Source organism: Parus major, chromosome 12 (genome assembly GCF_001522545.3).
Source record: "Parus major isolate Abel chromosome 12, Parus_major1.1, whole genome shotgun sequence".
Classification (NCBI taxonomy): domain Eukaryota; kingdom Metazoa; phylum Chordata; class Aves; order Passeriformes; family Paridae; genus Parus; species Parus major.
Genome location: NC_031781.1, coordinates 16,596,507 through 16,622,565, shown reverse-complemented (window position 1 = coordinate 16,622,565; position 26,059 = coordinate 16,596,507). Strand labels below are relative to the sequence as shown.

The following is a 26,059-nucleotide window of genomic DNA, read 5'->3' as shown; positions in this document are numbered from 1 at the left end:
CACATTACTGGTTGAACTCGAATGAGATTTTTGTATTGCTTGGTTGCAAGCTCCTGTGATGAGCATAAGGAATTTAGTTTTGATTGACATGATGTTCTCTTAAAGCAAAAGTGATCTATCAGCATTCAGGCACCCGCAACTTGTTTTTTCTTTCATGACAAAAAATAGTTTTGTTGAAGTCGTGCTACAGCCACGAAGGTTGAATTGCAGTTTCCCTTTGAATCTTCTGATGGAGGAGGCAGAGAGGAGTGAGTCAAAATGGGCCATTTTAGGTCACTCCTAACAAGCCAGGCTCGAGGATCTTCTCGGTTTCTGTTGCTCTGCCTGTTTTGTGTTCAGCCAGCTCGTCCTCTGGTGCAGCAGCATGCTCATTCCAGTACAGAGTATTTGTACAGATGACACAACCTTATTATCTTCAGCTTAGGTCGCTTTAAAAGGAGTTTTTACAGTTAACACACCCGTGATCTTATACCACAAAGAGAACTTGTCTGGCAAAAATATATGATATATCCTGAGACAGAGTCTGAACGTGAGACATCCTCCCTCTCTCCTCCTTGTGCTCATCACTAAATGTGAAACCTCTTCAAAATAAGCTGCTCTCCAAATGAGTTATTATTTGGCCTGTGTCGGTATAGAAGACACGTGAGCATCCTCTGGGAGGAAATATAATCTTATAAATTAACCTTTGAACTTGGGAGACTTGGATTGTGGTTTTTATTCAGCTGCTTTGTAGGGCACTGGGAGGTTATTTAACCTGCCTTTTTCAGGTCTGGGAGATGGGTGCAGAGCTCCTTGCCCCCACCACTGCCTTCCAAGCATATCCCTTCTGTGTGGAGGCTTGGGGCATCAGTGAGTGAAGAGCCATCAGAATTAAAACTGTCTTGTGGGTGATTTTATTTCAGTTGAATCTGCACCTAGCCTTTGAGGGGGCAAGAATTGATTCAAATAAGGGTTAAAGCAGTTTTAAGAAACTTTGTAAATGCTGAAGGTTTTTAAGAGTTTTTTTTGGTGCTGAGCATCCCTATAACTCACCTGTGCTGCCCTTTTACAACTCACAAAGTCTTACAAATGGGTTATTTCTGGCTGTGATGTTTGTATGGTTTGTAATGCATGTGTTTATGGGAGATTGAGGAATCTGCTGTGAAATTGGAAAGGCTCATTATCCCAAGGGTGGGCTTTCCTTATCAGTGGTTGTCGTGGCAGGTCTGTTTGGGAGAGCCTGTTGCTCTGCTTCCCATGCCCTGCCTGGTGAGGAGGAGGAGAACTGAGGGAATGCTCTGGCCTCAGTAACAAGTTTTATGGTTTGTCAAGTAGTACTTTGGAGGAATTTTCCATTTTTTTCCCTGGAAGTGTAGGGATGTGTATGTAGGTAGGTATGTATATCATGCATACCAGGCTTTAAAGCTCAAAGTGAATGATAAAATTATTTCTGATTTATGTAGTGAGCACTGAAATAAACATCTAAAGATGGTAATTTTAAGAAGTACTTCTAAGACCTTCAGCTTTATGTTTTCCTTCTATTTGGGCAGATTTTGCTAATTCTTATAGGAGAAAAGGTTGCATTTTTCATGGACAGTGAATACATCTCTGTTGGGCCTGTCCTTGGTCATCCAACTGTCCTTTGAATCATTCCGAGCCTGCTAATTCAATATCCTCCTCTTTGTTGTCCTGCTCCTGCATTTTTTCCTCCCAGGTTCCACTCCTGGCACTCTGCAGCTTCCCATTTCTATTTCAGTGTTTCAGGCACTGCTCAGAAACAGATGGATGGCGAGATTTCAACCCCACCTCCCAACTTCCACATACAGTCCACATCTCGCGCCGCATTCATGAGCACATACGAGCAACAGGACGCTTGCTATTTGCTTTTCTGCTAAGTTCATCCCCAAATCTGAGCTTCCCCACTTAGGCCAGGTGATCTACCAGCAGCAGTTCCCTCCTCTCCCCAGGAGAATGGCAATACAGGGATATTCATGCGTTGGAGGAGGAGGAGGAGGGTGTGGCACACGCCTTTTCGGAAGCGCTGCGTTTCCCATTGCCTGTTTTGATGGCTTTGAGCAGGTTTTGTTTGCAGGTGTGCCCGGCGCTGTGTGATCGCCTGGGGAGCGAGGTGATGCCGACACAAGGAACAAAACCTCAGCTCTACATTTGCTTTTCCTCCTTTTGCTTTGCGGCGCCCGGGTTTTGATGTGTTGCTTCTCAGAAGGCTTGACGGTGGTAATAACGGAAACAGCAAAAAATGTCAGCTCGACTACTGTCTGCGTGTCGGCACTAGTCCAGGGAGTTTCAAAGGGATGTTTTATTGATTCTGTAATTGCACAGTAGAATGGACAAACTGAACTGTACCTCAGGGCAAGGAAAGCCCCTGTCTGAACGGCATCTGTTGGATGTGTGCGCTGCTGTAATTTGGGCAGGGAGTGCTCCCTGGGCGGTTTGAACCAGGGGACTCAAACTTGGCTTAACCCTTTCGCTGGAGGCAGTGGAAACTCCAGTTTTGCCTTCTGATGGCAGCCTGGGGAAAAGAGCTGCTTTGGGGATCCCTTTCAGTACCTAAGTGACAATTTGGGGCTTCACTTGGATTTACACCAGGATTGCTTTTAGAAGGAAGTTTGGCACAAGATCTTTTCCCTGGCATTGCTCTCCAAGTATTCCCCTCCTCTGGGATCCTGAGCCCACAGAATTGTAACTTGCAGTGTTGCCTCACTTGCAAAATCCACTTCTTAACTGAAAAACTGGTCTTAATCTCTGATGAAATACGTCTGCGTTACAGTGCTCCTGCCTGGGAGCTGGTAACTTCCTCTAGCATGAGCTGATTACTTTCCAAAACTGAAGGAGTGGACTGAGCTGTTTTGCTAAAACAATTGCAAATTAAATTTGTAAACTTTTGCTGTTGCCATATTTTTTCACTGGCATGCTGTCTGCGTGCTGTGTCTTTAATTTGGTGAGAACACGAATCAATTAGGCTAACCTACAGCAATGCAGAAACCGAGGGGAAAAAATTAAAATGCACTGTCTTGAATTGATACGTGGGTGCCCAGGGTTTCTGTTCCAATTATTATCTGTGATTTCTGTTAGCCAGCTAGAGCTGGGCATCCTGCAAAGAGCAGTGCTTTGTCCCCAGGGCAGAGCCCACAAAACCCAGGGGTAGAAAAGCAGTGCAGGAGAAAGCAGAGTCCAGCCAGGCTCCCTCAGGAGGACTGTAAATTTGACTGGGTTTCACAGTTTCAGGATTAGAAGAAAATAAAATCTGGGGATGGGGATGTGCTGAGGATGGGAGGGTGGCAGCACACCCAGGAGCCCCCAGCTGGAGCTGGTGCTGCACAGGCTACCAGCAGATGCCAGCGGTTTGTGAAATAAACCGTGATCTTGGGGTTTCCACTGCACTTACTTATGGCCAGAATTAGAAATCTTGCTTTTTAAACCCAGTGCTCTTTAAATGCAATTTTCTGAGAGAAACCTGCAGTGCAGTTCTGTCCTGTCCTGGATTTTAGTAGATTTTACAAGAAAGTACTGTTAGAAGAAGAGAAGGGTGTGATAAGACCTTGTTGCGCTTCTCAGTGCTTAAAGGGTGGTAATTGAAAAGAGGGAGAGCAACTATTTACGCAGGCAGATAGTGTAGGAAAGGGCCAGTGGTTTTAAACTAAGCAAGAAGAGATTTAGATTTGATGTGTGGAAGAAGCTGAACACTGTGAGGGTGGGCAGGCCCTGGCACAGGGTGCCCAGAGAAGCTGTGGCAGCCCCTGGATCTCTGGAAGTGCCCAAGGCTGGGCTGGACAGGGCTTGGAGCAACCAGGGATAGTGGAAAGTGTCCCTGCCCATGGCTGGAGGTTGAACTGGATGATCTTTTAAGTCTCTTCCAGCCTGAACCATCCTGTAATTCTATTAAATGAAAGAAGATGTGGACTAAACTTCACGATAATTTCGGATATTGACTCTGATGAACTCCCTTATCTGGAGCCTTGTGTGCTGTAACAAAAATAGGCACTTAAGGATGTGGAGCACTCTGCCAGTTCAACAGAAAGAAAAGTGAAGCCCATCTTCAGTAACTTGTATTGCAGAAATCAGCTGGGGGAGATCCTGCATCTGGGATTTGCTCCATTCCCTTCTGGTGGTTCAGAGGAGTGTAAATTATATACTAGCGGCAACAGCTGTACTTTGGGGCTTCTGCCAGAGGAAGAGCAGCTTTATTCTGCATTGAGATGAGAATGCCAGAGATGTGTTGATTAGTAGGGGAGGGGAACACTGCCCAGTGCAGCTGATACAGTGATCTTACAACATAATTAGTTGCAAGTACACTTTGATCAAGTCCAAAACTCACAGTCCTGCTGAAAGGAGCAGTGAAATCTTGATTTTTTCCTAGCTGGTGAAAGGTAGCTTATCTTTATCTAGTTTTATATTAAATTCATGGCCAAGGTATCGAAAGTCTCTAAGAACAATAGTGCTGAGATTAGTCAGGACCCACAGCGTGGGGTGAGGGGCTGGGGAGCACAGGCAGCATCACTGCAAGGCTTGTTCTTCATCAACCTCCTAATTTGGAGACAGGTTTAATAAAAGCTGAATAGAAATTAAAATATCAGGCTGAACTAGTAGTTTAACATTTGGCTGAGTCTTTATCACCTTCCTCCCCCATCTCTGACTTTTGTCAGATTGCTCATAATTTCAGTCTCAGTGATCTGACTCTGTTGTCTTTTTTTTTTTTTTTTTAATAAGAATGGTGAAGTGAGTGTGACTGAAAATACAGAATGTGCACTAATATTTCCTGTGCCACATCAAATCACCAAAATGACTAAAGAACATCCTGAGCTCTGAAATTCTCAGCACATATTTTCTGTCAACACTAACGCTGAAGTGGAATTGCCCCAGCCAATCAGACATGGGAGAAACACTGACTTACTGACCCAGAAAAAGCTGTATTTCCCAATTTTTTTGCAGGTCTCCACTCTGGTTGTCAAGGAAAGGTGGCTGGAGTCAGGATTTGTGGTAGCACAGTGCTTGGAATCCCAAAGGCGCTCCAGGCACATTGATGTGCATGTTAGAGAGGGGTTGCAGAGTCCTGAGGGTAGTAGCCATGGGAAGCAGGCGTTTTGCCAAAGCTCTGCTGAGCATCTCCCTGCCTTGCTGATAAAAATCATTCATGCTTTTTGGCAATAGTATCTGTAGCTGCTTTTGTGATGCCCTGAGTCCATTGATGACTACTTGCAAAAAAAAATAAGATACGTAAAAGCTTGTGGGGTATTCATAGTAAATGCTTGCTGGGTGGTTAAGAGATGCTGGGGAATGTTTTCAAGAGCATCTTAGTCCTGCCTGCAGAAAGATCTTTGATAAAGACAGAGTAGCTGTTGGTGCTCTGTGCTGCCTTTTTTTGTTTGTTGCTTTTTTTTTTATTTTTTTTTTTTTTATTTGTGTGTTATGGGCTTGTTTTTATTTTATTTTTTTTTTTTACCCGCATTAATTTAATTATTTCTGTTCCTGGAAATTTCTGTCCGGGATTTGATTGTAAGAGCTGGGTGTCTGGAAGATTAATTTGTCCTTTTGGACTGCGTCTGGACTGTTACTATTTTATAATCATGGACAGTGGCTGTAAGGAGTGAGGAAGGATGCAGTAAAACACAGCAATGCTGACAGTGTGAAAATAGTGCATCTTCTTGCTGTTTGATATTTGGATAGAAACCTTTTATCACTTTAAAAACTGGCCGTGTATCAATATGATATGTTAAAAACAGAAGTAGGAAACTGCAGGCTTTTAATTTGTGCCATTTGAACCCTCTTACCTTGGATGAATGCGGCGTGTAAATTATAGTTCCCATGAGGTAAAAATCAGTCAAATGCTACTTAACCTTTACTCTGCCATGTTTCGTGTTCCATTTGTGCTTAAGAGAATATGTGCATATGCTTTCATCTCACTACCATGCAAAATCATCCTTAGGGTGCCTGTAACAACACAAAATGTCTTTAAATTTGGATTTAAGGTGAGCGAAACTGCTGTCGCCGTAGAAATCTTAGGGCTGAAGTGGTTTCAGAAATTTTGTTTACCCTTCACAGGTGAAGAGGTGGAAGAGGTTATTTTTTGTTCAGCATGGCCACAGCGATTCTGGTTCTAACCACTGCTGCTGGTTCTAACTGGTTTATTTGTATGGGTATTGGTTATTTGTATTGTGCTGGGTGTTCATGGCTTGGATTGGTATTTTCCAAACTTGGTCTGCTGTAAAATACCTCGTGTTTTTTCTAGTTATTTTGGTTTGAAATATTCAGCTATTTTACTTGTTTGATATAGAAAGCAGCTTCTCTCCATGATAATTTCCTAGTAAAAGAGTCGGAAATTTGTCAGCTTTGGTGCTTGACATGCAAAATACCTGACCCAGAAACCGCTAAGCTTCCTAGAAAAAGTTTTCTTTTGAGTTATGTGTTTGGATCAGACTTGCTGTTCTCAATGAAGCTTATACCTAAGATGGTACTTGCATAATTTATTTAATGATATTGAGAGCCTAAAAAACTTAATTTGGCACTATTTAGAGACACTTAACTATAGTTTTGGAAGAGCAAGATTTTCATAAAAAAAAGCAGAAAAGAGATTTAAGATACTTTCTCAGTGAACATCTTCATTTGAAAAAAAACCCCAACCACATAAGTGAAAGAAGAAAATTGGGGAAATGAGAAATACCATTTTCAAATGAGCTGACTTCAGAGCCTGCATATCATTTGCATTCTGTTAATTCAAGGGGTCCTGCAAAATAATAAAACAAGTCAGTTGTGTTCCCAGGTGAGCTGCAGTGATTGCAGTGGGAGCAGATGTGAACAAGGGGAGCTCCCTGGAGCCGGGTGTTACCCCCTCACCCCAACATCCCTCGTGCTGCTCACCCACCTACAGTGGAGACTCAAAGTCTAATTGAGAAGTTTAAAAATAATGTTTTTAACACATGCCTCCTTTTTTTTTTTTTTTTTTTTTTTTTTTTTTTTCTTTTTCTTTTTCTCTAATAGAAAAAGGAAATTAAATTTTCACTAAAATGCCGTGGTTGGAACAGTAACAGTGAAGGAAAGTGCACAAGTTGGCATGGTTTGTAAAGCTTAAGTTGGCTGTACTGGGTATCTTATATATTTAACTATATACACTTGTTACTGTATGGAAATATTAAATTTCACACTTATTGGGGACAAACAAATCTAACAAGTTTCTTACGTATGTTCAGCGTGGCAAAATAAGTGCTTGTGGAGGAAATTTTTCTTTAAACAAGCTTGGTTTTAATCATGATGATTCATGTATACAGAATCAAACCCCGTGTGTTTATTTTAATTCCTTTTTTTTTTTTTTTAGCTCATTCATGAGGCAGAATTCCTGCTGATGTCCATGATCTGCAGGTGCTCACCTGAGTAGAAAATGAGTGGAAATGGAGGAAAGGTCACGAGAATTGAATTTTTTTTTTAATAGGTGTGCTTGAAATAAATAAAAAGTACTTTAAATTGCCTAGAAGCAGAGAGTGGGAACAGTGAATTGAGTTGTATTTCTCCTCTGCAGCTTTTGTATGATTTGGAGAGTCTTTGCAAACACTCCTGCTGGTGTATTTATTAATGTGGAGCCCTGTACAGTTCTTCAGGCCAGAAACTTTTTGTTGTGGTCAAGGGGAAAAACAATGAAAAGGAGGGGAAGGAGGAAGGATTTTGGAAAGTCTGGTGTATACCCATATCACCCTCTGAGAGCAGTGCTGAATATTCTTACTTGCAGATTTGAGGAGTGAAAATTAAACTTACATAGTTTGCAACTACTTTGATTTAAAGAGTTCTAACTAAATGTGATCTACATTCAAAAAAACAAAGTAAAAGATGTCTGTAAAGTGTGGTTTTTTTAGGGGTTGTGTTAGCCAAAGCCTTGCTGACTCCATGTGGTTGTCAGATGAGTAAATAATGAAACTACAAGGTATTACTTTCACTTGTGGACAGTGCCCAATTTTCCCCCCAACCTCTCCAAAAGCCTAAACAATAACAGAAAGAAGTTTCAAGTGTAGCAAGTGAAAAATGAAACATGGTATTTATTAATGTTTCAAACATGAACAGAGATAGAAATAGAGGGCAGTCGGTGGTTCCAGGGAACAATGTGGGATAGAATCATCCCTTTCTAGAGGAAGGTACCCTTGTAGCTCAGTCAGGTTCTGCCTGGACTGACACAGCACAGGGAGCATGGGATGATGCTGTTTTCAGTCATCTTAATAATGAACTCAGTAGTTGTGGGAAATCCTGAATTGTGGGGGAGAAGGCAGCAGCAGCTGCCTGAGGGGTGGGCATGCAGAAGGTGCCATGAGCATCAGGACACCTGGAGAGCCAGTCTGTGACACTCAGGCTGTGTCTTTCTGCATTACTAAATGTTTGTGAATGGAAAAGCATGCACAAAAAACTTTAAAAGTGAACCACATCCAGGCACTGGTGACAGCAGGGTTCTTTGGGAGGTACTGAACACCCGAGAGAAGGATGGACTTAAAAATAGAGTGGACCAGGAACCAAGTGCTCCAGATCACCCAAAAAAATTAGTTTAAAAGTTTATTAAAGGTTTTCAAGAACCTTTCTTTAGTGTTGATGTCAGTACATAAAATGTTTTTAGATGAAGAACTGACAATGGTTTTTCGTGGAAGAATCTATACAAGGAAGAGTAGCCTTGATTGTTTTTTGTCACATGTCTGAAAATAACCCTGCAGCGGAACAGCGATGTTAAGTGCAGATCAGTGATGAAGTGAACAACTTCACTGTGTTATTTTGCTCCTGTAAATGGTTTGTTTCACTTTGTTTGTCAGAGCATGGTTTCGGCTCAGCTTGTTTGTATGCACAAACTGGATAGTAGTGAAGTTGGGAAATCATTTGACCTTCTGATCTGTATAATCACTGACAGAGACACGTTGTGATATTGGTATGTCATGGCTTTAGGTGGTTTAGTAACATAAATGAGGCTGGTAACATGAGCTCCATGTGTTTTTCAAATATAGTTATTTTCTATAGTAGTTTCCTAAGTATTACACATCAGCCAACCCTGCAGCTGGACTGGAATTGCCTTTTGGAGTTTTGCAGTTGATTGTGGACTTTGTATGTTGGAAAGCTGAGAGGCTGCATCCTGAATAACCCATCCCACAAAGGAATAGCTATGCTTTAACATTTAAAGAGTCCTTGGTGGCTTCAAGAGAAGGGTTGCAGTGACAAAATTCCAGATTCTGTGGCCAGGGTAGAGCCCCTTGGCAGAAGTACGTGGCCTTGTATCTACAGTAAAAGCAATGATCTTTGAGCATCTTGGTTATTTTGGGAAAATGTTCAGACAATGCATCAGTCTAGTTTTGAAACAGCTTCAAACATTTCACCACTGAAACCTCTAAAGCAAATGTTACAGAACATGCAGCTTGTCTGTTTATCTTCTCTAAGACTATGTGAAGTCTTATGTGAAATGTGATAAGAATCACAGTATCTCCTTTGGTTGCTCAACATGAGAAGCTGATGAAGAGACAGTCATCTATGAGACATTCTTCAGAATAGCTGCAGAACAGATAGCTTTGCTAGGCTGTCTCTGTAGAGGGATGAAGGGGTGATTGTAGCCCAAGTACATAGGCATGGTCTTTCTTTTAAACCTGGCCTAGCATAAGTGAGGGCTTTGGTTTAGTTTAGCCATCAAATCCGTGTTTCCAGCCTTTCTGGAGTTTGACCCCTCCCCTGTGCTCCTGTGTGCTGCTGTTCCTTTTGTCTGGTTGCTGTCCCAGGGCTCAGGTGTGTTCCTTGCAGCGTGTCTGGCAGCAGTGCACGGGAGGGATCACTGGTCCTGGGAGGATGCACACCAGTGCTCCTCCATCCTGGGACCTCACCAGGCGTGGCAGCTCAAACCTGCACAAAGAAAATTCACCAAAAGGTAAAGAAGAGTTGATTCCTACCCCTTATGTGGCTCCCCAGGCAAACTAAAGCCCCTGTACCAGTAAAGTGGTGTTTTGATGGATGAAGTGAGTTATGCACAAACCCCATGGCAGAGCCTGGCACCAGAGACCAATACAGTCTTAGTGCTGTTCCACTAGAGAAGAGCTCATCATCTTCTCCTCTGGGGAGCTCCAAGGTCCAGGGAATTCAGGTGGAAAAAGATCTTTTTTCTTGCCCCTTATACAGTCATTGTGCATCTTTTGTGTATCACTCTTCTGCTGAAGATACTAAGGATGTGAAAAAGAAGAGCATGTAAATCATTCTTCATAACAGAAATACGGAAACCAAATGTTTTTGAGTGCTTGAGTTTGAACTGAGGACGGAATTTAGATCATGGGGTGACATGAGGGATGGGATGCACGCAGGCAGTGGGGACAGCATTTAGAAAAGAGGGGTGGAGTGATACAGGTAATCCTTGCAAGTGAACCAAAATCCTTTAACCAGTGTGATGATGCACTAAAGCCAATGGGGAGTGCTTGCATGGAGATTTTTCCTTAATTATATTTTTTATTTCTGGAGCTGTTTCCCCAGTGTTTATGATCTGACAGCAGTAATGAGTCACTGTATCAAAGCTGTGGCCAGGAAAGGGAAAAAAAATGTCTATACCAAATGTCGTGGACTGATGCTGTGTGTGGCAACACAAATAAAGGTGCTGTGTGGTTAATGCTGCAAAATTTGGCTCACAGAATGTTCCTGCTTTTAAAAACCTTAGCAAGTAAGATGATCTGTTATTATTTCATTTGCAGGATTAAAATGAAGAAAAAAGTCCTCTCTTGGTCTAATCTACATGTGTTTAATTTTGCAGTAACCCCCATAATGATGAGTTGGGGAAAGATAAATGTTTTTCAGTTTCTGAAGTTCTTGTGTAGAGATAACTTTTTGTTGGCATGGCTGTGAATGTGGTCACTGATTTGTTTTTTTATTTCCCCCACTTCTCTGCCTTGATGACAACCTGCTAGCACAAGTGGATTCAAAATTGGGATAAATACTGCAGGTGTTACAAACTTCTCTGATCCCTTTGTCCATATTTAATCTAATCTCAAATTAAATGAATGCTGTTAATTAGATTCCTTTCACATGTGTATGGATTGCTCAGTGTGTGGCAAAATGTTATTCTTTTCTTATGTGAGTGGAGCATAGATGGTGAAAGTATACAATTAATTTGCCTGCAGATTCTTGAAAATTGTATGCTGGATTTCTCTGAACATGCTGTATGGAACAATATTTCAAGCAAATTATTGTTATTTACTGTAGTTTTTGCCTGGATATTAAAAGTCAACAATTATGCTTCCTTTTGGTTCTTAATGGCTTTTTATTTTGACAAACCTGCCAAATTCTTTCTCAGAGTTGGTGGCCCTAATGCTGATCCTCAGAAAGCGTTAAGTAGCACGTGGCATAACTTCCCAATGCTGTTATTTTGCTGCATCCATGACTATTATATTCAGTTTGAAGTTGTTGATAAATTTGGTGGGGACATGTGCTGCAGAATCCTCACCATGGATGAGGGTGGGTCTGTTGTGGGGTATTTGCTGCAGCTGGATGGGTCAGTGGTGGCTCACATGAGCCATGTGGGTGGTGTTGGCTCCCTCCTCCATGGCTGCATCCCATGGGATAGGTGCCACCCCTTGAGGAGAACGAGGTTTCCAGCTGTGGCACAGCCAGCCTTGCAAGCAACCTGCTACAAATCCCAGTGAATGTAGTGATGTGCCCCCTGCCTTCCCCAAAAATGCACAAAGAAAATCCTGAGCTCTTTGATCCTGGGGTCTGCTGCTTTCTTGGACCCCCCTTTCCTTCTCATTTTCATTGAGTAAGTGTCACCAGCTGGATGGTCCTTGAGTGATGGAGTGTTGTTTATTGTGTGGAGAAAACAGGCTGCAGATGGGTCCTTGTGATTTCTTCTGCCTTGCTACTATATGTGATTTTCCAATCCCAGATACTTTTGGATCTGCATGATCCAAGGACCTGCCTGCCCCAAGTATTTATGGGCTTCAGTGGTGACCATCTCTGGTTAAACATCACCATGACCTCTTTGGGGCAGCGTTAGCCTTTGCTGGCTACTGAATTTCCTGAAAAAACCTGGGGTGGTTGCATTTTGGTTTTGCTGTCAGGGTGATAATCTGTCACCAGCTTTCAAGACAAAAGATGTGCTAGAGAGGGTTTTTGAGTAGGTGTGTGCATTATAGTGGGTGATTTATCTGCTTAGTATAGACCATCCCCATGGTCACTAAACTGCTGGTTCATTTAGGCTTTTGTTAAATGCATTAATTGGAGGAGCAAGGGTCCTTGATTTATTACATTGGATTAGACAGGCAAACCTTGAGTTAGGCTTGTTTTTTATTTCTTGATTACAGTTACACAAATAAAATTGCAGGTTCCTTCTTGCAAAAAGGGTTCCTTTCAACACAAACTCTTCTGATAAGCAGAAAACTGTGTTTATGGAGAACTGCAAAACAGGGCTTGGTAAGAGAAATATTTTCTACCTGGAGGCTTGATCCACGTGTCAGAAAGTGGTTCTCAAGGCAAGGGGTGGAAAGTTGGATGGTCCAGGGGCCTTGAAAAAGGTGTGTTGCAAAACAACAAGTAAGAAATAAGTGCTGCCTTGAAAGTCCTTGGGTTTCGGTTCCCTTTTGAAGGTAAAGCAGTACATGCAAGGTTGAAAAATGTCAGAGCAGTCACCTATATCAGCAAGTAAATTGGAAACCAGTTGTGATAAGATATTCAAAGAAGCATGGAGAGTACTGTCCTGGGCATAATGTAGTCTATCTGACCCATCAGTCTGGTTCACTGGCAGTTTCAGTTGCGAGGTGGGACAAGCTAAACAGAGAATACAGATTTTTCTGTGAGAACGAGACCTTCATTTGAATTCTTCAGCGAACCCTGGCAAGTGCTAAGGGTGTCAGTGTTTCTCCCAGCTGCTTCTGCAGAAAACAAGAGATGGTTCCTGGAGGTTCGAGTTTGGTGCTTGGATGGGCCCAGTAGAGGTTTCTCTTACAAGATACCCAGAGTTCCTGTAGGGCCATGAAAATCTTCACTTTTTTATTGAGTTATGTTTGAGAAGCTCCAGGGCCTTGGAGGAGCAGACTGGGTCAGTGTGGTTCTCCTCTTCTATAAGAGTGTGCAAGATAAAATAAAGTATTTGAAGCTTGAAGTTCAATCCAGGCAACACCGTGGGGCTGACCGTGCTCCTCACTCCATGCCCTCTCCCAGCACAGCCCCTCTACATCTGCTCTGTATTTGGGCTCCAAAGGTAAAAGCAAGGAAAGAGGAGTTCCTCAAAGGGATAGTGTTAAACTATTAGTACTGGGAAATGTAGATATTATTTCTTTTTTTGAGGGCTGTGGATAATTTTCATCAGGGTTTCCTTAGCTGCAGCATGTGTTTTTAATCGATGGCTGTGGCATTTTTGGAAGTCATCTACAGCTTTACACTCCAGGTCAGCCAGGCTGTTGCACCAGGTCAACTGAAAGTCTGTCTCTTCACTTTTTGAAACTGCCTAAATGTAAGCGAAAGGTCCCTGCAACCTTGTCAAGGATAAAAATCCAGCCTGTGTGTATCTGTGGAGGCACAATTCTAACCACTTTAGTAGTAACCTGAAGCTGGTTGTCTTGAAATCTTCCTGTTTTGTCCAGTAATGACTGATTGCTCAGTTCATATTTTTCCAGACAAGGTCTTTGTAGGTGGTTCAGAGCAGAACAGGCAGTCTGATTGATTCTCACCTGTTCTTGTACTCTCTTAATTTTATTTAAATTTGTGAAAAATGAAGGAATTTAAGGAGCAAATAAAGGACAAGATGACATTGAAGCATTCCCCCCCCTTTTTTTTTCCCATCATGATTTAGGTGAAAGGCTTTCAAAGAGTAATTCCTGTGTGCCTTTCTCTATTGTTCTTGCAGACCTGTGGAAGATGTGTCCTACCTTCATGATCTACCCATTGGTAGTGTGAGTTGCAGAAGATGCTCCCCTGCAGCTAAGTGCTGCTCCCAGGTAGACAGCGATGAGCTCTGCTGATGTCAGACTAGTGAATTTCTCTCTTTCTTTATTTCTCTTTCCCTTTTCTCCCATCTTGCCTCGATCCTTTTATCTAAGCCTTCCGATTCCTTACTGCTGAGCCTCGGGACAGTGGGATCTCCAGGAGGCAAGGGTTAATGTTGTTTGTTTGCAGGAGGAGGGTGGGGAGTGCTGCAGCAAGGCTGAGATGAAAGGTACCACCGGGAAGTGGTTTTCTTGGCTGGGGAAGGTAGAAATGCTTTTAGCCTTGTGACCCAGTTGACTGGCTTTGAGTTCCATGCTGCTGCGAGGTAGCAAGCCCAAGGGCAAGGGCTTATTCTGTGGTTTTTTGTTGTGGAAGAGTTTCCCAGGAGTTAATGTATAATTTTCACTCGAAGGCTTGTCTCCATTGTTCACACAAAGAAGTTCACACAAAATCTCCCCATAACAGCCCTTGTCCGAAGTTTCCCCACAGTGCCTGGCCAGTGCTGCTCAGTTCTGCGGGCCCTTGGCTGGAAACATACAACTTGAAGCATACAACTTGCATGACTTGCAGTTTCTCTCCCAGTAAGAGTAATTATTTTTGTCTAGGTAATCACCAGGCAATGTCAATACTCCTCTTCCTTTGGGTTGAGGCATCATTTTTCCTCCTGAGACTCTGCAGAATTCCAGTACTCAGTGTGTTTGCACTGCACAGCTTTTGGTGGGAACAAAAAAAATGGGTGATACATCACCTAAAGCACTGACTCTGGGTTTTTTGGAAGCACAGGAATTGAACTTGGGTGGATTTTTGATTTGACTGTTCTCAGGCCTAGCTGTAGCTCTCCCACCCTGTACAGGAGCACGTATTTCAAAGTGCATCTGCAATAATTCATAGCATCTCTGCTGCCTAATGCCTCACTGTGTGAGGGGTGGTTTTGGTGGAGACTTTTCTTCCTCCAGGTTATGCTGTCGACAAGCTTTGACCTACTTGGTCCTTCTAGTGTGAATTTTGCCTTGCTGGATGTACCTTGGCCAGATACAGTGAGTGATGCTCACCGGGCTGATTGTAGGGGAAGGTTTGTAGTCACAGTTAACAGGAAACAGTGGAGACTGTAACAAACCAAGCATGAAAGCAGGAGTGGGTGTTTGGATATCTTGAGAGATGGTTTTCCTTTGGCGGGATGAGGGGGTGGGGAATACACCAGGCAGAAGAAGGTTGAGATTGAGAGATAAACTTTCCAGAACAGCACCTGCAGTAATTTTGGGGCACGGTAGCTCAGGCTGGTGTAGAAGAGCTGATACAGTGGTGCTGAGTGTCAGTTCCCTGCAGTTCTTTGGGGTCTTTTGTGCAACTGGCTTTCACAAATGTGGAAGGGCAATGGAACCACTCTTTTGGATAATACAGTAATGCTTCCTGATATGATGGTTTTGTGTGCTGTAGGTGCTTAAGGAGCCTTATGTTTATTTTACACCGCAGGGATGCAGAGAGCTGGTGGCCAAAATATGTCAAGGTGTTGGAATCCGGGTCTTTCTGAAAAATACCCAAACCTGTGTTAGGTTGTGTGGGGGGCAAACTCACTCAGTGATGGAGGGGGTAATAATTCTAAGGCATGTCTTCAAAATGAGGATTATTTTGGAAACCTAAATGAAGTTTATTATTGGGTTGTTACAGAAATGTAAAACCATCAGCAATAGAAACAAATCTTTCAGATGGTTTGTAACTTTCTGGAGCTATGTCTGCATTCTTCAGCAATGCTGGGCAAAAGCAGTGGCTCCTTGGAGAGAAGCAGCTGGTGCCTTAAACCTGGGAGCTTTCCAGAGGTTTTACACTGTCCCAGATTTGATCCTGTGGTTTGAGAGTTTGGTGCTGAGCATGGGCTCAGAGGGGAGCTCTTGGAGCTGGTCGAGTTTCAGTGGAGAGGAATCCAGTTGATGTTTGCTGAGCCTGCTCTGAGATGTGAATTACAATGCACTACATGAAGCCTAAAGCACTTTGTCCCAAAAGCACTCTGGATTTGAACTGAGATGGTGAAGGCACCATTGGAGCCTGTCAGTGCAGTCAGACTGCAGTCACTCTTGACGTGTGAATATTCCAGCATATGAGCTGGTTTAAATGACACCTTTGTTCTGAGTGAACTCTTAAACTTCCCTTGTTTATATTTTAATTGCTTTTAGAAAATTCCTAAATGGTAGAAGAGCTGTTTCTATTTGTGGTGTGCTGGTTTCCAAGCCATACAGGGTACAGAGATGAGTTTCCTGAACTCCTTCCAATACCAAAGTTTCTTCCTCACTTTTCTTTGCTAATGTAATGGTTCTTCTCTGAGATCTTCAATACCGTAATATGTGCTTACATTTCAGAAAGAATCACTTTCATGGAAAGTTAAATAAATAAATATTATAATCAGTGAAGCATCATAAATAACTTTTATGTTTAAATCAAGCTATTAAAAGCTTTTTTATTTTTAAGTAGATAGGGGAATAAAATAGCTGCATAGTTCATAAAGTGGTATACTATTACTGCCTGCTGTGCCCATGAATTATGCCAGCTTTTTACACATGGGAAGTAAAAAGCGGATTAGAACTGTGATCAATGTATTATCCTATATTTCTTATTGTGCATTATATTTCCTTTTTGAGAACCTTTGTAGACTAAATGGCTACTAATGACATAATTACAATTGTTTGTCACCACCATAATGTGTGATTTCCTATCTCATCATGAAGATGTAAGTTAGATAAAGGAGGAGTTTTGGCAGGAAGACAAAGTGCAGTGATTTATTAAAGACCAGATGTGGTTGTTAAAAGCTTTTCTACAGAAGGCTCAATTGAGTGATGTGAAATAGGAACGAAAGCTCTGAACACCACAGTCAGTGGTTCTTGGTGTGAGTGACACAGTTGCTCAGAGGAGCATGACAAATTAGCGGCGTGTTTTATTGTTGTGTACAAATTTGTGTTTGAATTTAAACAGCATAAAAAGTTTGAAATTGCTCATGCTATTAAAGTTGATGTTTAAAGGAAATAATTATGCTGAAATGGAGTGGATAACTTGAAAAGCTCAAGTTCTATGAAAACATCTCAAGATGATGTTAAGTCAAAGGATCTCAGGTCTTAGAAAGAAGAGGGTTTACTGAGGCGATTGACAACAGCAAAAGCAAGTGTGCTGGAATATTAATTGTTTTGCTGCGGGCAGGATATCAGTGTAAATCAGTAAAACTCCATCAAAGTCAAGCTGGGGAGTGGGTTGCCTGTGTCCCCCAGCAGAGGTTGGTCTTCCCATTTCCTTCCAGAACAGGTGGAGGCTGCAGAGTCAGAGGAGAGTGCACAGAGCAGCTGCTGAGCGTGGCCCTAACATCATGTGCTGGCTGTGGGGAAGTGAGGGGCAAAGCCTAAGGAAGGGCAGTTATGGAGGAAATAATTTGTTCTGTAGCTCTGAACTTTTGCACTGAGCAGCTTGGCTGTGTTTGCCGAGGAGCTGTGGCCAGCCCCATCCCATGGGAACGCTGCTACAATGCTTTTCCCGGTCCTTACGCAGCACAGTCTCTTGGCTTTTTTCATCTTCATGCCTTGTTGTGCAGTTGTGTGGCTCTGGCTGCTTTCCCCCTCCACCTCTCAGTGCAGACCTGCCACCACCACACGTCCTCCTCAGGACCTCGTGCTTGCCAGAGCGTTTTCCAATGCTCACACTGCTGTGTCAGGCCATGTGCTGCCCATGCTGTCTGTGCCAGCTGCTGATGTGTTTTGAGGCATGACTGGTTTTGGTCTAGCTCCAGCTGAAACTGTAATGTGCATCTATTTGTCTGCTGGATAAAGCACTGTTAATTATTGATGGCTGTTGATATTGATATTTACAAAGTGATTAATTGTGATGGGTGAATTCTGAAGACAGCATAGAATAATGGAATGGTTTGGGTTGGAAGGGACCTTAAAGATCATCCACTTCCCTACCCCTGCTATGGGCAGTGAAACATTCCACTAGACCAGGTTATTCGGAGCCCCATCCACATCTTTCCTTGTCTTTTGTTGCTCTCAGCTGTCACTCTGATCTAAACTCGCAAAAGTCAAGATGTTCAGTTGAGGAGATGGAATGATAGCTTCAATACCTCTTTTGCCCTTATTTATTTTAGGGGTCTTTACACTTCACTTTGTCTTTTTGTGTCTTGCTTAGACATGTCTTGTGTCTTGCTTGACGTGGCAGGTGGCTGATAGGTGGTGGGGAGCAAGAGAAATGTTCAGAGAAACAGCTTCTGATAAGCATCTGAAATTCTTATATACGTGCCTTGTGGTCTGGGAATTCTGCTGAAATGTCATGAAACTGGTTTTATTTGAAGAGTCAGCTGCTGCTCTAGGTTAGGCACTTTCCTGGTTTTGCAGCTTACTGTGATACTGGTTTTCACTGAAGCACAGGAAGTCTGAAAAGAATATTAAAATAGAATAAAGTATACTGCAGCCTTTTAATGAATCTCTCATCAGATTTTGACTTAAGATTTTTCTTAATTCTTTTTTAATCATTATTTTATCTGAACTGGTAAGCCCATCCCCTTTTATGAATAGAGTTTAAGCTAACTTTGAATTTCCTGTCTTCCTGTTTAATCCAGACCTTTATCATTGCTAGCAGGCTAGGAAAAATACTATTGTCTCAGAGTCTGGGATAACCAAAAGTCCGGTTTGGACACATTCAATCTAAGGACTTTATAGAAGCATTTTCCAAATGAATTTTTGTTGTCTGCTGTCCTTTGTGTTTGGGTTATTTTTCCCTGCTCCCAGCACAATTAGAATGTTACTGCCTTTCAAATGAAATTACTTTTTTCTTTTTTTCTTTCTTTTTCTTTTTTTCTTTTTTTTCTTTTTTACCTCTGTCCTCTTTTAAGCCCTTCTTGCTTTTCTCTCCTACAGAAATAAATCTTATTGCTACAAACATTACGGATTCATTGTCAAAACTTCATGCTTGGCATTTTAGTGATAGACATCAAGTTGAAATACCAGTTCTGGATTGTTTTTGCACTGTTGAGCAATGGCAGGCAGACTGGTTAATGTGGAGGAGTCTGAGACTACAAGTAATATTTCTTCTTTACCTGTGTGACTTTGCCTCCTTGAATTTGGTTGTGCTCAGGTTCATGGGTAGTCAACTACTGATTTAAAGATGTGGGGCCAAGACAGTGTTGTTTAAGGTCTTTGGTGGTTTTTTGTGTTGCCATGTGTGTCCTGGGTGTTGCAGAAGCGCAGTCAGCTGGAGGCTCCTCAGGTCTGACATTCAAAGAGGCAGGAGGTCAAAGGATGAGCAACATAGGATGAGGATACTGGGCAGGACAAAGAGAAATGGACATTTTGGTCTCTGCAGCAGGACCTTCCTGATGGAACAGAAATGCTCTCTCTTGTATAATGTTATACATTACACAAGTATGTATACAAGTAAATACCCTGTGTTATCTCTGCAGTGGGTGGATGTGTCCAGGTGAGGTATCCCAGACCTCCAATTTCAACAACCTCATTAGTCTTGTTAAAAAAAGAAAAGAAAAAGGCTGCTGCCACTGTTACAGAACATTTGCCTTTCTTGTTTCACCTAATGTGAGATGGTAAGAAAATGCTGCAAGTGGGACTGTCACAGCTATAAACAGAGCAAGGCAGACACCACAGAACTGTTTAACCCTGAATAATAGCTGTGAAGAATTAATAAGGTTGGGTGAGAGTTATTTTTTTGGGCAAAATTTCCCTGGGAACAGTTGTCTGTAATATTCTCAGGCTTGTTTTTCCTTGTTTTGGTGTCCACTTCTGTGAATTTGGTAACATGCTTTGTGTGAGGAGCTTCTCAGCAGCACTGAAGTGATTCTGTATAATTTGTATTCACTGTTAATTTTAGTAACTGCGCTGAGATTTGAATTACGCTAATCAACTTTTCTTGTAATTTGTATAATTTACATACTGTACACACACTGCAAATGCAGGACTCTGGTGCAAAACAAAGTTTAATTAGTGTAACAGAGCCACATCAGCTTTCCAAGTGATTGATTTCCGAGCATGGAAGAGATCTGTAACAACAGATTAGAGCAGTAAAATGTCCAGTGTTAGTGTAGGGCCCCAATGGGCTTGAGATGAGTAGAACCAGCACAATTATTTGTAACCAGTGCTGTTCATCCATCACTTGACCCACCTCCCCCAAATATTTGGATTGTGCATAGGGAAGCCCTGAGAGCTTTATAGATGCCTTGGTCTCACTGGTTGCTTCTGTAGCTTCCCATTGATGGGAGGGGTTGGAGGATGTTCACCACCTTCCCTGTTCTCCTGTCCCATCTCCACTTGTGTACCCCATCTTACAGATGTTTCTCTTGCTGTGTGGAAATGATCTCCCTTCACTGTTGATTTTCAGTGATCTGGCTGTGAAAAGTGTACTGGTTTGCAGACAGAATTGCAAATCTGATCAATTTTTAACATTGTGTTATTTGTGGTTCCTGACTTTAAACTCCAGATCACTTGCTCAGTACTTGTGGTTTTACTTAGTTTTAAGTGTGTTTTTTGGTTAATTTATGGAGGAGAGACCTCGGCAACAAAATGAAGAGGAGACCCTGGTTACATAAAGGCAACAAAACTGTTAATGTCACAAAATTCTGACAGATCTAGAAAACAAAAAAACTTGGGCTAAGAACAAAATAATTTTGCCTTTCTTGGTTGAATGGGCTTCAGTTCCTGTGATCGTGGAAAACATCTGCAACAAATGAGAATCTGGTGAACTTAACACTGAGTTCTGAAATACATTTTATCTTAGAAAAAGAGTATTGATCTGTTAGAACAAAATGTTTGTTTGCTTGCTTGTTTGTTTTAAAGTCTGTAGGTAAATTAAGAGGTGTAAAACGGGTGAGAAAATAATAAACCTCAGAAAATGCTTGAGCTGGTGTGAGGATCACTATCAGTCCTGACCACATGTGGCTCTTGAACTCTCATTTCTACAGCTCGTTTGCTGCAGCTAGAGAGTCCCATCTCTGAGCTTGCTTTAACTTCTGCAGCATTTGTCCAGCTGAGCTCCATGACAAAACCTCCAGGTGTAAAGCCCAGCCTGCTCATACATTTCTGCAGACTTGGACCTTATTTCATGTCTGATCAGGCACTGTGGGTCTTCTTCTCTCACTGTGTTGGTTATGACTTGGGAGCTGTATTTTCTCATCCTTTCAGGGCTGTTAATAGCATGGAAAGGTTTTAATGTCGATTTTTGTAGGCATTATGTTAATACCATTGTTACCTAATTAGCATCTGACATACATTTGTATATGACATTGGATGGGCAAGTGTAAATGCAATGGACTCTGAACATTTTATGAGGTGCTGCTGTGAAACTACTTCACTCATCATTACTTAAAAGCTAGAGATTTGGCCTTAGGTATTACATCATGTGAAAACCAGTAGACAAAAATGGTGATCAATTTTTTATTATAATAAAGTTTTAATATGAGGCATTTTTAGATATGTGTCATGAATATATGAGTCATGTATTTCACACCAAACCAAACCTATTATGATGATATTTCTACTTCAAGGGGTTTTCGGTATTTAAATACTAAATTTAATTCTATGGTTAAAAATGATTCATATTCAAATCTATTTTTATGCTTTATAATTAAATAAGAAAATATTGCTTGTACCTACACTTTTACTATTCTGGGTCGTATTATAATTATTTCTTTAATTTGACCCATAAAAACAGTCCATTTCTTCATTAGTAAATTACAAGGATATCGCAACAGAAAAATGAGTTTTGAAGGTGTCTTACCATATCTAATGGGAATTTCAGTTTGGGATTTTCTCATTTCTTTCATTTGTTCCTTTTGTAAAACATGAAGATACTTTCTAGGTAAATTAATCCCTTCAAAGGAGCAAAATAACTTCCTTTTCGGAAAGGGTTATTAGAGACTTATTCTTTATAATCTTAAATACCACTTGTGTTAGGCTGAACAATGCAGGAAAAAATTACACTAGTTTAAAAAAAAAAGAAAAAAATTATTACCAACCAAAGCCAAGTATATTACAATTATGTGATCATGGAAAAGTGAGCTTTCTACTGGGAAAAACGTGATCTAGATTCCCATGAAATTTCTAAGTTTAAGTATTTTTGTAAATTAGGTTGTTCCTAGTTAAACAGGTGGCTTTAAAGGCTGGTTTCACTGTTGTTTTAATCATAGTTTAGTTACCATGGAGAAATATGCAAGTTAGCATTTATACACAGAAGTGAAATTTATGCTGCATAGATAATAGCCTAAATTTAGCATGACTTAAGTTTACCACTTCCTTAAGAAAAAAGATATACATGTTTTATTATTATACTATCACACTATCAAGAAGTTAATTTCTTTAAAATATTATAGGATTTAAAATTCAAATTTTGTTGTCCTGAAATAAACACTCTTCCTTTTAATTTTTTAAAATTTTCTTTTAATTTTTTTTTTTTTTTTTAGCTCTAGCTTAAAATTATTTTTTCCCCTTTTGATTTTTTGGTTGACTTCTCAAGTTTGAGTTTTAGACAAATTCAGTGCATGGTGTGGAGCTGGTTTTCATCTGTGCAACTGGCGTGCAGCAGTTCAACAAGGGACTTTGCAGGAAGGGAATCTGTATTATAAAATTAATTGAGGCATTTCAGCTGTTTGACCCAGAGTTTATCAGAATGGAGATTTCTGTTACTGAACTAAAACAATGCTGGGAGAGGGAAGAAAGTGGTGAGAAATCCTAACACAGTGTTTTAAGAGAATAGAGCCTGTCCTGGCTTAACCAAGCCTTGTGAGCAAGTGGAGATGCTGAGTGTCTTTGGCTGACCTGGAGAGCTTGTTTCTGTCACCCAGATGCCCTTTCCTAATTTAACTTTTTTTTTTTTTTCCTTGTTTTTAAGTTTAACAGTCCTGTCTGTAGGACCTCACAGCGAAGCTAAGTTTTCAAGGACAAATGTTGTAAGAGTAGCATGATCCAACAGGAGGTCCCCCAGCACACCGAGTGCAGCAGATCCCTTTCAACACCAGCTGTTCTCACAGATATAGATTGCTGCAGTGAAATTTTCTTAATATAATTCAGGAAGCTCTAGAGAATTCTCCAAAACAACTGTGCCAACAAGGAAAATGTTGAATTTTTCATCAGCTGCCCAACGCTGAGAGTTAGTGGGCAATCCGTTCATTCATGACCAGATGTTCAGTGTAGTAACGCTCTGCAGTTAACTTGAACCTTGTGGCCTGTTTTCCGGCGGCTGCAAGGACATTGGCAGCAGCCTGGCACGGGAGGATTGCGGCCTGAGAAGGTGCAAGATCTGCCTGTGTGTCCGTGGCTGCCTGGTTTTCCACCAGTGACCAGACAAGGTAGGGAGTGATGGAGGAGGGAGAGGCTGCAGCATCAATCATCGCAGGGGCCTGGCGAGAAGCATCTTTATTTTGCAGCTCTGCTATCAGAGGAGGGCTGACCAATTTTTATCTTTTCCGTCTTCGAAATGAAAGATTAGCTTTTTCAGTCTGTGTGCAGGGTGGGGTTAATGCTTAATGTTGTGTGTCATAACTTTGGTTTCTTACCCTTTTTTTTGTGGCGAAATGATCAGAAGAAAGGTGACTGGGAACTTTGCACAGCTGTGTGGGTGCATTAAGGTGGGTAAGGTCAGGGTGCTGGTAACTCCACCTCAGCCCCATCTTGAGCTCAGCTGGAGGAAGAGAGTTGACTCCTGAGTAGACTCGGCCGCTCACTCAGTCTCATGGTTTCTTTCATAAAGATGCATTTATGCCTTATGCCATTTCAGTGTGTTGTGTTAGGCACTAGTACACAGAAAAAAATAGTATTGAGTAGGAGTTCTGGAATAAACGGTGTGATTTTCTACTTTGAAAAGGATTCTTCCTTTAAATGATTAACTGTGTTTGATTCTGGGTATGCCAGCTGGCTAGAAGAGGGAAGGCAGGATTTGATAATGTTTAGTTTTTTCTTAGATGTTACAAGAATCTTAATTCCTTCCTTCATTGTATTTCAAAATAATATAACTATTGATTTCAAAGTGGAACCGTCAATGAAACTGCTATTATCTTACGCTGTCACAATAGCCGCACTTTCTCAGGTTTCTTTGATGAGCAAGGGGAAAAATCCCTGTTCTTTAAATGCAGTAGTTTGGGCTTTCAACTTCCAGGCACACTCTCGAGGAGGGAAAAATCTCTCTTAGGCATGATTTTGAGAACGATAGCCCTTCTGCCAGGGCGTGCAGCAGACGGGGAGGCAGTACCTGGACCTGCCCCAGGGAAGCAGTTGTTGCCCAGCTCCACGCGAGCGCTGGGTGAGGAGCCGCGCGCCCGCCTTGCGTAACGGTAGCGTGACCGTGGCTGGGACAGGACACCCATCCAACTGTCATCTGTGCTCCAGCAGAGCCCTCCCAGTAATGGTGTTTGCTTTGGCATGGCTTTCTGGCTCTAATTTGTCAAGTTGCACTGGAACCCTCCCTCTGCATTTCCTGCTCAGGGAGAGGAACCTTGTTGCATATTGTGTTCGGCCCTGGAAATTCATCTTTATTGTGCTCATGAAGTTGAGCTTGACCTGTCCTCCAAAAGGGCAGGGGAAAGTTTTGAAAACAAGTTTGTCTGCTTAGAAACAGCAGCAAGAAAAAGCCCTAAGCCATAAACTGGAGGAATAAAATAAGGGTAAATAAAAATAAAAGTTCATTTCACTCTTGGTCTTTTTTTTTTTTTTTTTTTAAAGGAAGGATGGAGGAATAATAGCCTTGTTTTCATTGATGAGAACTTGCTGATAGAAAAATGAGAACAAGTTTACAGTAGCTTTGACATTAGTTACCTTTATTCAGCATGCTCCAGCTGCATTGAGCCCTCAGGAAGCCTTCACCATGCACACAGTTTGTTCTTGGGTGTGAAAGCAAACAGTATTTGAGTTGGCAGTAACTTCCCTTTTAGAGAAGTTTGCTGCCTCGGCAAGAAACCGCAGCGTGAGCTTTCTGCTGTTGAATGTTTCCACTGGCAGGATGGCCTTTTTCCACATTTCCTTGGTTTAAGGAAACAGATTTTGAACTTTTTTTTTTTTTTTAAAGACAAAATGCCAACATTTAACAGCTGGAGTTAGTATATAATTTATGGGTTTCACTTTTATGCTCTTTCAGTATATAAAAATTAAAAATCTGCAATTATTCTGAAGTTATGCGAGTTATTGCAGAAAAGTGATTAAAAATTTGAACCTCTGTTATGAGGATTTCAAGAAAGTCATTGTTATCTAAACAGTTATTTTTAATTACTCTCTTTAATGACTTGTAATTGTTATAATTTACTTCTGTTATTACACTTACCATATACGTGATATTTAAGGAAGTCTTTTGTTTCCCCCCTTTGATTAACAAGGAGGAGTTTGTGCAGTTGAAGCACTTTATATATTTAGTTTTTTAATTATTCTTGCATGAGAGCTTGTTAATCTTCCCTCTCCTATGAGAATCTTCCCACTGTGGCAGCTCCTTTTGGAATATTGATGCAGGTAGAGCGGGCAGAGTCTTCCAAGCTGCACCTTGCCAAGTTGCTACTTGCTAGCAAGAAGGGCTCTTAAATTTGGCAATAAAGATACCCAGATGCTGAACGGACCCTGATTCACCTCTGTTTGCTCCCTTTTGGGAAGCCCTCTTCTTCCGAGCTGAAATTCAGTGCACGCTGCTCAAACTTTGAAATGCCCCGTATTGGCTGCAAATTTCAGATCCCAAACTCAGCAGCTAGAATTAGAAACAGATTAGATGCAGGAAATTAATGCAGCCAGCCAGTAAATTATGGAGCAACAGCCGCTGTAAGTGCGGTGGTATTTGTGTTCTGTCAGTTCGGGGATGCTCGTTGTGTTTTGCTGAGCATCAATCAGATCACATCTGTATAAACAGTGGGAACACAGCACAGATCTTTAAAAAGCAAATCAGCCCAAAGAAAGCTTTGCTGAAGGAGTTTCCCTGGTTTTGCAAGCTGGAAAAGAAGGGAGGGGGAAGGAGAGGAGAGGCTGGAAAGTAAATATATTATGTACAGTGCTGTTCATATTAAAATCACTTAATTTGTATTTTAGATTTAGGGGAAAAAACATGTTGTAATGATGAACAGCAGTGTTTGAGAAATGTATATTTTTTTATTTTCCCAGACAGTGGCTATTTGTCATTTTTATCTGTGCGACTTGTAGACTTGATTGGA

At 41.5% G+C, this 26,059-nt stretch overlaps 1 protein-coding gene across 9 annotated transcripts in view; it reads left to right on the top strand.

The window, feature by feature from the left end:
• Nucleotides 1–26,059, top strand: part of FOXP1 (forkhead box P1) — a 373,214-nt gene that overhangs the window by 84,802 nt on the left and 262,353 nt on the right. Inside the window, exon 4 of one of the 9 annotated variants that reach the window (XM_015640584.3) lies at nucleotides 13,826–13,916. The exons of the other annotated variants lie outside the window; for them this stretch is intronic. The gene's annotated coding sequence lies outside the window, so the exon portion shown is untranslated. The remainder of the gene's footprint in view (nucleotides 1–13,825; nucleotides 13,917–26,059) is intronic. 9 annotated transcript variants of the gene reach the window in all.